The sequence below is a fragment of the Pteropus medius genome, unplaced genomic scaffold (genome assembly GCF_902729225.1).
Source record: "Pteropus medius unplaced genomic scaffold, Ma_sr-lr_union100, whole genome shotgun sequence".
NCBI classification, from domain to species: Eukaryota; Metazoa; Chordata; class Mammalia; order Chiroptera; family Pteropodidae; genus Pteropus; species Pteropus medius.
The window spans coordinates 13529802-13539631 of record NW_024351543.1 but is presented as its reverse complement, the minus strand read 5'-3'; the positions used below and the strand labels follow the sequence as shown (position 1 = coordinate 13539631).

The 9830-nt window shown below is 38.8% G+C and overlaps 2 pseudogenes; both read right to left on the bottom strand.

Annotated features, from left to right (window-relative positions):
• Positions 1 to 9105: 9105 nt before the first annotated feature.
• On the bottom strand, positions 9106 to 9224 carry LOC120586824 (uncharacterized; annotated as a pseudogene).
• Positions 9225 to 9405: 181 nt separating this feature from the next.
• LOC120586866 (uncharacterized) lies at positions 9406 to 9524 on the bottom strand (annotated as a pseudogene).
• Between the last annotated feature and the right edge of the window lie 306 nt (positions 9525 to 9830).

Here is a 9830-nt window from a genome sequence, read left to right as displayed (position 1 = left end):
TGGGGGCAAAAAGCTCCACTGGGTACTTGGGGGGTAATGACAATCTTCAATTTTTTGGTGAAAAAAGAGTGTTCATTAGATATAGGGCATACGATATGGCTTCTGATGAGACCTTAATGAGATAATGGTTGGCTTAACAAAATTCATGCTTGGTTTTCATTTGATATTATAACCAAAATGCAGTTTATGATGGAAGTATGGTGTAGACAGTCTGGTGCTAAAACCAGCAATTCCCTATTAGGACAGATTGACTGCAGCCCTGGATGACATTTGGAAAATAGCTGGTTGCCCCATGATGGTAAAGGCACAATATGAAGGTAATTCCAGTTAATGGTGGCATGTTGGTCACCAGTCTTACTCCCTGTAGTCTCTCTTTGGGTTTGGGCAAGATCTCAGTCTGCCTTGATGATCTTTCTGCTCCAAGGAGTGTTCTCATGCCATCCCCACTGCATGTCTGCTTGTCCTCCTGCCTCTTCGGTCAGTGCTCGTTAGTGTAGCCAGTGGAAACAGTGGCTGTACCCTGAGATGATGAAGCTGAAGGTACATGGCAAATGAATTCTGGGACATTTTTTGCTAGATGATTTTATTCTAGCTTCCTAAAATTCTTGTAATAAAGAGAAATAGATGGTGAATGGGTCTCTGGAATCAAAACAAATCTGGAAAATATTGTTCGAAAGTAAATTACCTGATTTGACCTTTTGGATGTTCCAAATTTTTTGAACCTGACATTCTGGAAACTCTAAATCTTTCTTTTAATAATCATCTTACTCAATTTAGTTATTAATATTTGATATTTTATTTTATTATTTTTAAAACATCTATCTATCTATTTATTTATTTATTTATTATGGTGACATTGGTTAATGAAATCCAGTAAGTTTCAGCTGTACACTTTAACAGTAAGGTATATATATATTTACACTGTGTGTTCACTTCCAATAGTTATATTTCTTTCTGTCACCACATATTTGACACTCTTTACCTCGTCTACCTACCCCCTCCCCCCATCCCCTATCCTCTGGTAACCACTAGTCTATAGTCCATGTCCATGAGTCTCTGTTCATTTGTCCTGCTCATTTGTTGCTTTTAGGTTTATATCTCACATATAAGTGATATCATGTGATTTTCAACTTTTTCTGTTTGGCTTATTTCACTTAGCATGATTATCTCAAGGTCCATCCATTCCATCTATGTTGTCACAAATGGCAGTATTTCATCTCTTCTTATGGCTGAGTAATATTCCATCGTATATATGTACCACAGCTTCTTTAGCCAGTCATCTACCGTAGGACACTTTGGATGCTTTCATGTCCTGGTCACTGTGAATAATGCTGCTATGAACATCAGTGCATGAATATCTTTTCGAATATGGGTTTTCAAGTCTTTGGGGTAAATACCCAGTAGAAGAATTGCTGGATCATATGGTAGATCAATTCTTAGTTTTTTTGGGAATCTCCATACTGTTTTCCACAGTGGTTGTAGCAATTTTCAGTCCCACCAGCAATGTATGAGGATTTCTTAATATTTGATATTTAAAACAAAAGATTTTATGAAGCAGAGCCTCCACCCCCCTCCCCCGGACCCAAAGGAGAACAATTTCATGTTTTTCTCTTGCAAGTCAGTCAAAATCAAATCCTGTATCAATGAACAGTTTTCAGAGCCTCTGATTTCCAGTTAAAGAGGAAGTGATCTATGACAGTGTCCTTGTTCAGAAACAAGGTAAAATGATTCATGTTCATATAAAAAATTCTAATAAATGGTATGGATGCTTTCTTCATTTTGTCTTATGATGGAAATAAGTCATTTTACTCCCCTTCATTAGACATTTTCCTTTGTAACTTCAGTCTTCATGGAGAAGTTCAATAAACATCATAAAAAATGATAGAAAAGTCATCATTTGAAAATGTTCATTAGTCAACTTATTGTTTTAAGAAAGCAGATGCAACTATATTTTTTCTTTTTCTTCCTTTTTCTCTTTTTTTTTCAACAATAAATTGCCTTTGTGTTCCCTGGCATATGTTCCAAATTTGGTGACTACTTGTCACCTTATAAAGTTATCAAGGAATAAATGGCCAGACTGATGTGCAAGGTTGAGCAGTTAGTGGCACCAGTTACACTTCCCTTGGTCAAGAGTAATTCCATCCTTTGCCATCCCTTTGAACGTTCATGAGTTAGTGGCAGAAGATGGAAGAAAAGTTCTTGGTTTCTACTTTTATTCCCTCTTGTTTCCTTTTACTACAACTTTCACATTTATGGACCATGCTTACTAAAGACCTTGTATGCATTAATCACGCAGTGAGTCTCTTAGTAGGCACATCTGTACGCGAGGCTGCCATAAAAGGAGTGAATCAAATTTCAGCGTTCTGCCTGTTTTTGGTAGCATGTGACTTACTTTCATGGCCCTAGAAGTGAAATGTGATAGTTAAAACAGTAGAGTGATATTTATAGGGTGATTTTGATTAAGCCTGTCATAATTTTCTCTCCTGGGTAAGTCTGTATGTCCTTTGTTACAGCTCTAATTACACTGACAGCTTTTCAGAGGGGGTATTAGGGTAGAGGTTATTTAAATAGGAAACCGTAGGTTTGACATCAGTTAAGAGTGAATGATTTTTATTTCCTAACATATATTTTAATGTAACATAAATTTTCTGGCCTGTCTTTCTCCCCGAATACTATCATTATTTTTATTTTATTTTACCATTTATGGTATTTATTTTATCATCGAGGCAGCAGGAAAATTGTGCTGGTCTCCCTTCCTCCCACTCAGGCAAGAAGCAGCCTTGAACAGTAGTCCTAAGTTAAGATGTGAACCGATGGTACCCTGTTCCCGAAGGTCTCCTTCATGCAACCCTGTAGCTGCAGGCCTCTCTCAGGTTATGCATTTAGCAGCACTCCTTCAGTGACTTTCCTCTTGCCACATCACTCCAGGGATCTCTGTTAACTTAACACACTAAAAATAACACTGCAGAACTGCTGAACAGGTGAGGGCAACCGACAGGGCTGGGGGAAGGCTAAATATTGCTCGCATTGATCAGAATCCGGGGCCCTGCTCCCTTGACGCTTGCTGTTTTGACACCAAGCTCATTAAGAATGTGTTTGTATATCTGTGGGCTTGAGAAACAGGAGACGGGAGTGTGTGTTAGGCCTGAGGGCTTGAGGAAGTGAGGATGCTTTTGCCAGTTTCAGAGGTCTTTTCTTGCCAATCTAAGTTCCCTTTTTGTCTGAATTAATGCAACTCTTGTGTGAAACTGGACTGGACCTATCTTCTCTCTTGGCAAGGGTTCTTAGCTGATGTTAATTCCAACCACAGATGTAAAATTTTTTCTTGCACAAAGTATAATGGTCTCATCAAATAGTAGATGGCAGTGCATTGTACTTGCTTAAGGCTAAGCAGCCAGTGGGAAAAATTTAGGATCCAAAGTCTTAACTTCTGTGTTTCAGTCCTAGTTCTACGACGTGTTAACTGTGTTGTATTGGACTATTTATTGAATCTCCCCCAGCCTCATTTTCCCTATTTATAAAATAAGGATATTCATTAAAATTAATACCTTTCTCACAGGGTAGTTGGTATATCTGTTGTATTAGTGTGATGATTAATTTCATGTGTCAACTTCATTGGGTTAAGGGATGCCCAGAATGCTGGTCAACATTATTTATGGGCTTGTCCGTGATGGTGTTTCTGGCACAGAGTAGCTTTTGAATGGGTAAAGAAGATCACACTCATTGTTATGGGCAGACATCATCTAGTCTGTTGAAGGTGGAAGTAGGGCGAATTCACTCTGTCTGCTTGAGCGGGGACATCTATCTGCTCCTGCCCCTTGGACATTGAAGCTTCTGGTTCTCAGGCCTTCAGACCAGGATGGGGACTTCTAGCACCAGGTCACTTATCCCTCAGGCCTTTGCTCTTGGATTGGAACTACTACTGGCTTTCTTGGGCCTCCAATGTATGGATGACAGATCAGGGGACTTCTCAGCCCATAATCATGTGAGCCAATTCTTTGATCTTTCTCTGCATTTATATATCTTCTATTGGATCTGTTTCTTTGGAGAACCTTGACTGACATAATTAGGTGGAACCAAATAAAATGCCAATAGTCAATTAATTTTGTCCTGTAAAAATGGCCATCTCAGGTGGTTCAACCTAACATATGAATATGAGGTTTTGGAAAGTCTCTTTTCACTTCTCTGAATTGTCCCTGTGAGACAGAAAGATTATAAGGAATCTTATTTTTGCCCCTTAGGAAATCTGGGTTTCAAAGTTTACTTGTACCAAGTTGTAGAAAAACCCATAAGTAAAACCCATTCTTTTATTACTCAGTCTGGTTTCTTGACCTTGCCCTGCTCTTTAAGGGCCTGAGCCGAAAGCGAGAAGTTGGAGAAAGAATGTGACAGAAAGTCACTTTCCCCAAGAGTTGAGCAGAATGTAATATGAGAGGTCACAGCCTCTATGACAAATACCATCATAAAGAGTGGTTCTCATGTGAAGCACACTTTCTTTAGCTGATGCTTGCTTTCCTAAAATGCTGGCTCTTTCAGGATCAGTGTGAACCTCTGTTGGGCCACTGCATGCTAGTTGCTTGTGCTTCTTGTGTATCAGATTCACCAGTGTGTGCAGCTCAGGGCTGACCTGGGACTATGAGGATCTGACTACTCAGGGAGGGTGCTGAGCTGGTCTGTGTCAGGGGATGGACCTACTCTGGGCTTGCCTCTGAAGACAGGCAGGCTTTTTCAGCATCAGCACTGTTGACATTTTGGGTCAGATTCTTTGCTTTTGGGGTTGTCTTGTGAATTGTAGGATATTTAGCAGCATCCCTGGCCTTTACCCACTAGATGCCAGTAGCACACTTTCTAGTTGTAACAACTAAACATGTCTCCAGACACTGTCAAATATTCCTCAGGGGGACAAAATCACCCCTGGTTGAGAACTACTCGGTCCGGGGACTTCAGAGTGGGAATAAGGAGCTGATATGAGCTGGGCTACTGTAAGGTAGTTTAGGGTATTTACCAACTTGACTGATGAGCTTCAAAACTTCTAAAAGAATTTCATTTCCTGTTCTCCCACCTCCTCATGAAAAGTGGAGATAATTAGATAAAAGATGAGTTATATTTGGGGATATTGTTTATCAGTTGCATATGAATAGGAGGAGAGGTATGCAGTGGCTTAGGTCGGTAGGTAGAAAGAAAAGCAGTTGAACAGACCAAGTTCTCTCAATTTCCTGGCAAAAACATCTGTCTTCTTGTTTTTCTAGTTAATTATGGATTTTCATGAGCTCACTCAGCTAATCAAGTTTAATGACACTAGACCTAAATCACATTATTGTTATTTTTCAAGGCTGTTGGAACTGTGCCGCATTAACCTGCCAGCCGCCTGGAGACAACTGCAGTCACTCAAACACTGGAGAAGCAATGCTTTTATTAGCAGTGCAGCCAGCCTTTTCATAACATGTCACCACTGAGATTATGAAGACGAAATAAAAGCAACAGAAAAAGAAAATTTTCCATAAAGAACACTTTAGGAACTTTATTATAAAGCAGAAACTTTATTGCAAAATGGACAATGAGCCATGTGTCCTACATTTACTACCATTTCCAATAAAACATTTGATTTGGAGAGACACAGAAATCAGGATAGGTATGAAGCTGATATCATGCCTTCATTTCCCTGTCCCTGATGACAAATCGATGCAAGGATTTTCCCAACTGGTTGATAGTGACCTACCTTTGATTTTGATGCTATTTGCGACTTTTTCTATACCCTCTTTTCTTCTCAGGAATTCCTGGTGGAGAAGGGACACAGCTGCTCACCTTGCTAGTGCTTCCTGACCCCACATTTGCCGTCTTTCAGACAAATAAAAAAATATTGTGTATTTGGCAAAAAGTGGGGTTCTTTTGCCTTAGGATGTTACATTACCTGAAGAAAAACTCGTGATATTTGTCATATAACATTTTATTCCAGCTGAATCACAAATCAACAGTTTTCTTGTTTTTTTTTTTTTTTTTTTTTTTTGGTATGGAAGGGGAATTTAAAAAAGTAATGAAAAAAATTTTCTGGATTCTGCTGCTGAAGTGTCCTCTGTTAGATCTTTGCATTAGTTTCAACACATTGTATGCAGTGTTCACATTTCATAACTCAATCACTCTCTTCCGAGGGCAGTCTTTAATTTCTTTCTAGGCCTCTAAAGTTGCTTTGTAGATTCTTGCGCATAATAAACTAAAGACAAGTTACTCTTTTACTCTACAAGTGAGAACTTGTAGTTATTAGTATACAATGTTAAATAGATTTCCATGAAGTTCCTGAATATTATTATGAAAAGGTTTGGGTTATTTTGGGTTACATACAAGCATTGGACTTGAGGGCTTGAGTTTGGGAGTCAGTTTGATCTAGTTGAATCCTGAATCCATCATTTACTAGCTGTGATGCTGGGCAAGTTATTTTGCTTTTAAAGCTTTAGTTTCCTTATCTATAAAATTATTGTAATAATAATAGATCATAAAGTTTTTGTGATGTGAGAATGAGGTAGTGCATGTAAAATACAAAGTGGGATTCCCAGACATACTATGCACTCATTTGATATTAGACAGTGGAGATACAATTATTTCCAAGCTGGGATTAGTCTAGTGACATTTGCTTAACTGAGTAAACTAAGCTGTATTCTTCAATTAGTTTCTCACTATAACTATTATGATCAAATCGTAATTCTCAAGTCCCCTTAAAATATTTTAAGGTATTTTATGGCCAGAAGACCTTCCATCGCAATTCTGTCACTCATCTGCTAGGAAAGCAAAAAAGGATTATGAATAACAAACAATAAAGACAGCAAGAGTATGTTCCAGAAGTGAGAAAAATCAGTCCTAGAGGAAGACATCTAAACTTGCCTGCAAAAAGATAGGGAAGAATCAATTGGAAATGTGGGAATAATCATGGAGCTTAGAAAAACCCATTGTCAATGCAGAATTATTGGAATTCATTATGGTAAAAACAGATTCCTGGTTGTATATGCTTAAAGATAATAGGATAAAAAGGAAGCAAAGGTGTTTTTAATAAGGGATCAAGGCTCTGAATTTTCTTGAAAAAATAAAATAAAACAGAACAAAAACCAGACTCCAACAGGATTCACTTCTGTAGGGTGGTTTGACAATGATGACTCAAGAACAAAAGCAAATTGATTAGCGAACTAAAGAATTTAGAGGACAGAGTGAGGATCTTTTAGGAATATGCTTGGACCATTTTTTTTTTTTTTTTTTTTTTACAATCCTAGGTTGTAGCCGTGTTCTGCAACTGATAGATCACTGAGAAATTTCTGGTATTTGATAGGTTTCAGGTCTCACTGAGGTATCGTTTGGGAGGCAGACAGACTGGAGAGATGATAGCTGGATAAAGGTTTTCTGGAGGTTTCTAGGATACTTTGCTGCCTCAGAATGGGAATTTGGGGATGAAGTGGAGGTGTGTGCAGTTGAGAAAGCAGAAGATAGAATGGGATTAAGAGAAAGTAAGTGTTAAGTACCTACTATGTTGTAAGGGCTTTCACATAGGCTACCTCATCTAATCCCAAACAATCCTGAAGGAATAGTGGTGCTAACCCTGTGTTCTAAGTGAGGTTGATGGTTTCAGAGGTCAAGTAACTCATCAGAGGTTATTCAGCCAGTAGGTGGTAGAGCTGAGATTTGGACAGTGTGGAGGAAAAGATCTAGAAACCAGGAGAGGGAGGGACAGACACCCAGAGGAGTGGATAGGGGTGAAAGATAGACTCAGAGAAGTGGGAGAGGAGTAAAGAAGAGAGGAAGTAAGAGAGAATGGGGGCAAAGACTGAGGAGGGAGACATAGAGCCAGAGAAAGAGAAAGAAACAGCAAAATGGGCAGAGGAAGCCCATACCCACCTTCCCCGCCCTGGTGCAAGCCACCATCGCCTCTAGAGTGGACGGCCACGGAAGACTTCCCCCTGGTCTCTGTGCTCCCACCTGCCCCCTCTCGGAACCCTTTCTCTGTTCTTGAGCCAGTGCAGATCAGATGGGATTCCCTCTTCAAACCTGTCCCATAGTTTCTCCCTGTTCCTGATGTCTACGCTCCTTCATCACACAACCAGGGCCCACATGATCTGGCTCCCACCTACTTCTCAAGGCTCAAGTTCTGTCCCTCCACTTCCTCCTCCTCCCAGCCTTTCATTTCTCAGATCACCCCAAACCTCTTTCCACCACAGGACCTTTGCACTCACAGTTCCCTTTGCCTGGAATGCCCCTATCTCAACTGTCTACCTGGCTGGCTCTTTCTCATCCTGGTCTCCATCTACAGGTCACTTCCTCAGAGAGTCCTTTACTGACCCCTCCATCTAATGAGGGTCCCCAGCCATTAATCTCTATTTTATGGGGCAGCAAACTATAGCCCAAAGACCAAATTCTGTATTTGTAAATAAAGTTTTACTGGAACACACACAAAAAATTCCAAAGCCCATGAAAAACAAAATTCTGGCAAGATGATTATTTTTCCTCCTCAGGGGAAAATTAAGAAAAAAAAAATTAAAATGGAGGAAATGAAATAAATGAGTGTATTAGAACGTCTAAGCACTAACATCCTGCTATGTTGTGTGAAGAAAGACAAACAAGGAATTTAACCATTAATTGAACACTCTTTCCCCTAAGAACAACAAACAAAAAGCAATAAAACAAAAATAAAAAACTAACAAAACATTGCTTCCAAAGTTCTGTGAACGTGGCTGAGAAAGTGCAGACGGGGCACTGAGTCCAGTTTCAATTTTTCTAGATTAGCTCATCAACTCCTACAATACTCGTGGAAGTAGTTATGAAATGAAAAAGATGCTGGAATCATGGTAGATGTTATGACAGTTTTTGAATAGAATAGAAAAGATACTGAAAACTGAAAATGAATACCTATTGGAATAGATTTTAATTTTCTTGTAAAACAATGGAGCAAATACCAGGAGAAAAGAAATCTGTAGTCATATGGAAGGTAATAAAATCAGCAGCAGTTCAGGTCTATAAACAAAGAATCATGCCAAAAAAACCTGATAGCCTCTCTTTTACTGATGGAATTATAAAATTAATGATAAAGGAAAAAATAAATTTTATTTTGTTATTATTATTTTTTTACGCCTACAGCACCTGGTCTTCCTAAGTGGTCTCCCATTCAAGTACTAACCAGGCTCGACCCTGCTAAGCTTCCAAGATCAGACGGGATTGGGCTTATTCAGGGTAGCATGGCCATAGATGACATCTATTTTCTAATTTTCAAAAGTGCAGGGATTTTTAGTTATCTGTTTTCTTTTTTCTTTTCTTTTTATTATTATTATTATTATTAATTTTTTTTTTTTTAGGTGAGGCAACCCTTTGTTGACCTCACAGATTGCAAGGACCTTGTCAGTTTACAATCCCTTATTTTTTCATTTTTTACACCTACGGCACCTGGTCTTCCTAGGTGGTCTCCCAACCAAGGACTAACCAGGCTCGACACTGCTTAGCTTCCAAGATCAGAAGGAATCAGGCTTGTTCAGGGTGCCATGACCATAGATGGGAGAAGTAAATTTTAATGTATTTGAATTTCTGATAACACGAGAGAGAGAGGTGCAGAAAAGGCAAATTAATTGAGTAGAACATTTTTAGCAAAATATTTGACAATAGGTCAAACACTAGGATAGTTTTTTTTTTAAGTTACTTTAGTTAAACTAGATTTTCCTAGAATTGCTGTGAACATGCTTGCAGGTGGCTAGTCCAACAATTTGGATATAATAAAGTATCATGATATTAAAAAAGAACAAACCAAAAAATTGGGATTATTGCAAATTATAAAGAAAATATCCCCTTTTTGGTTTAACCCC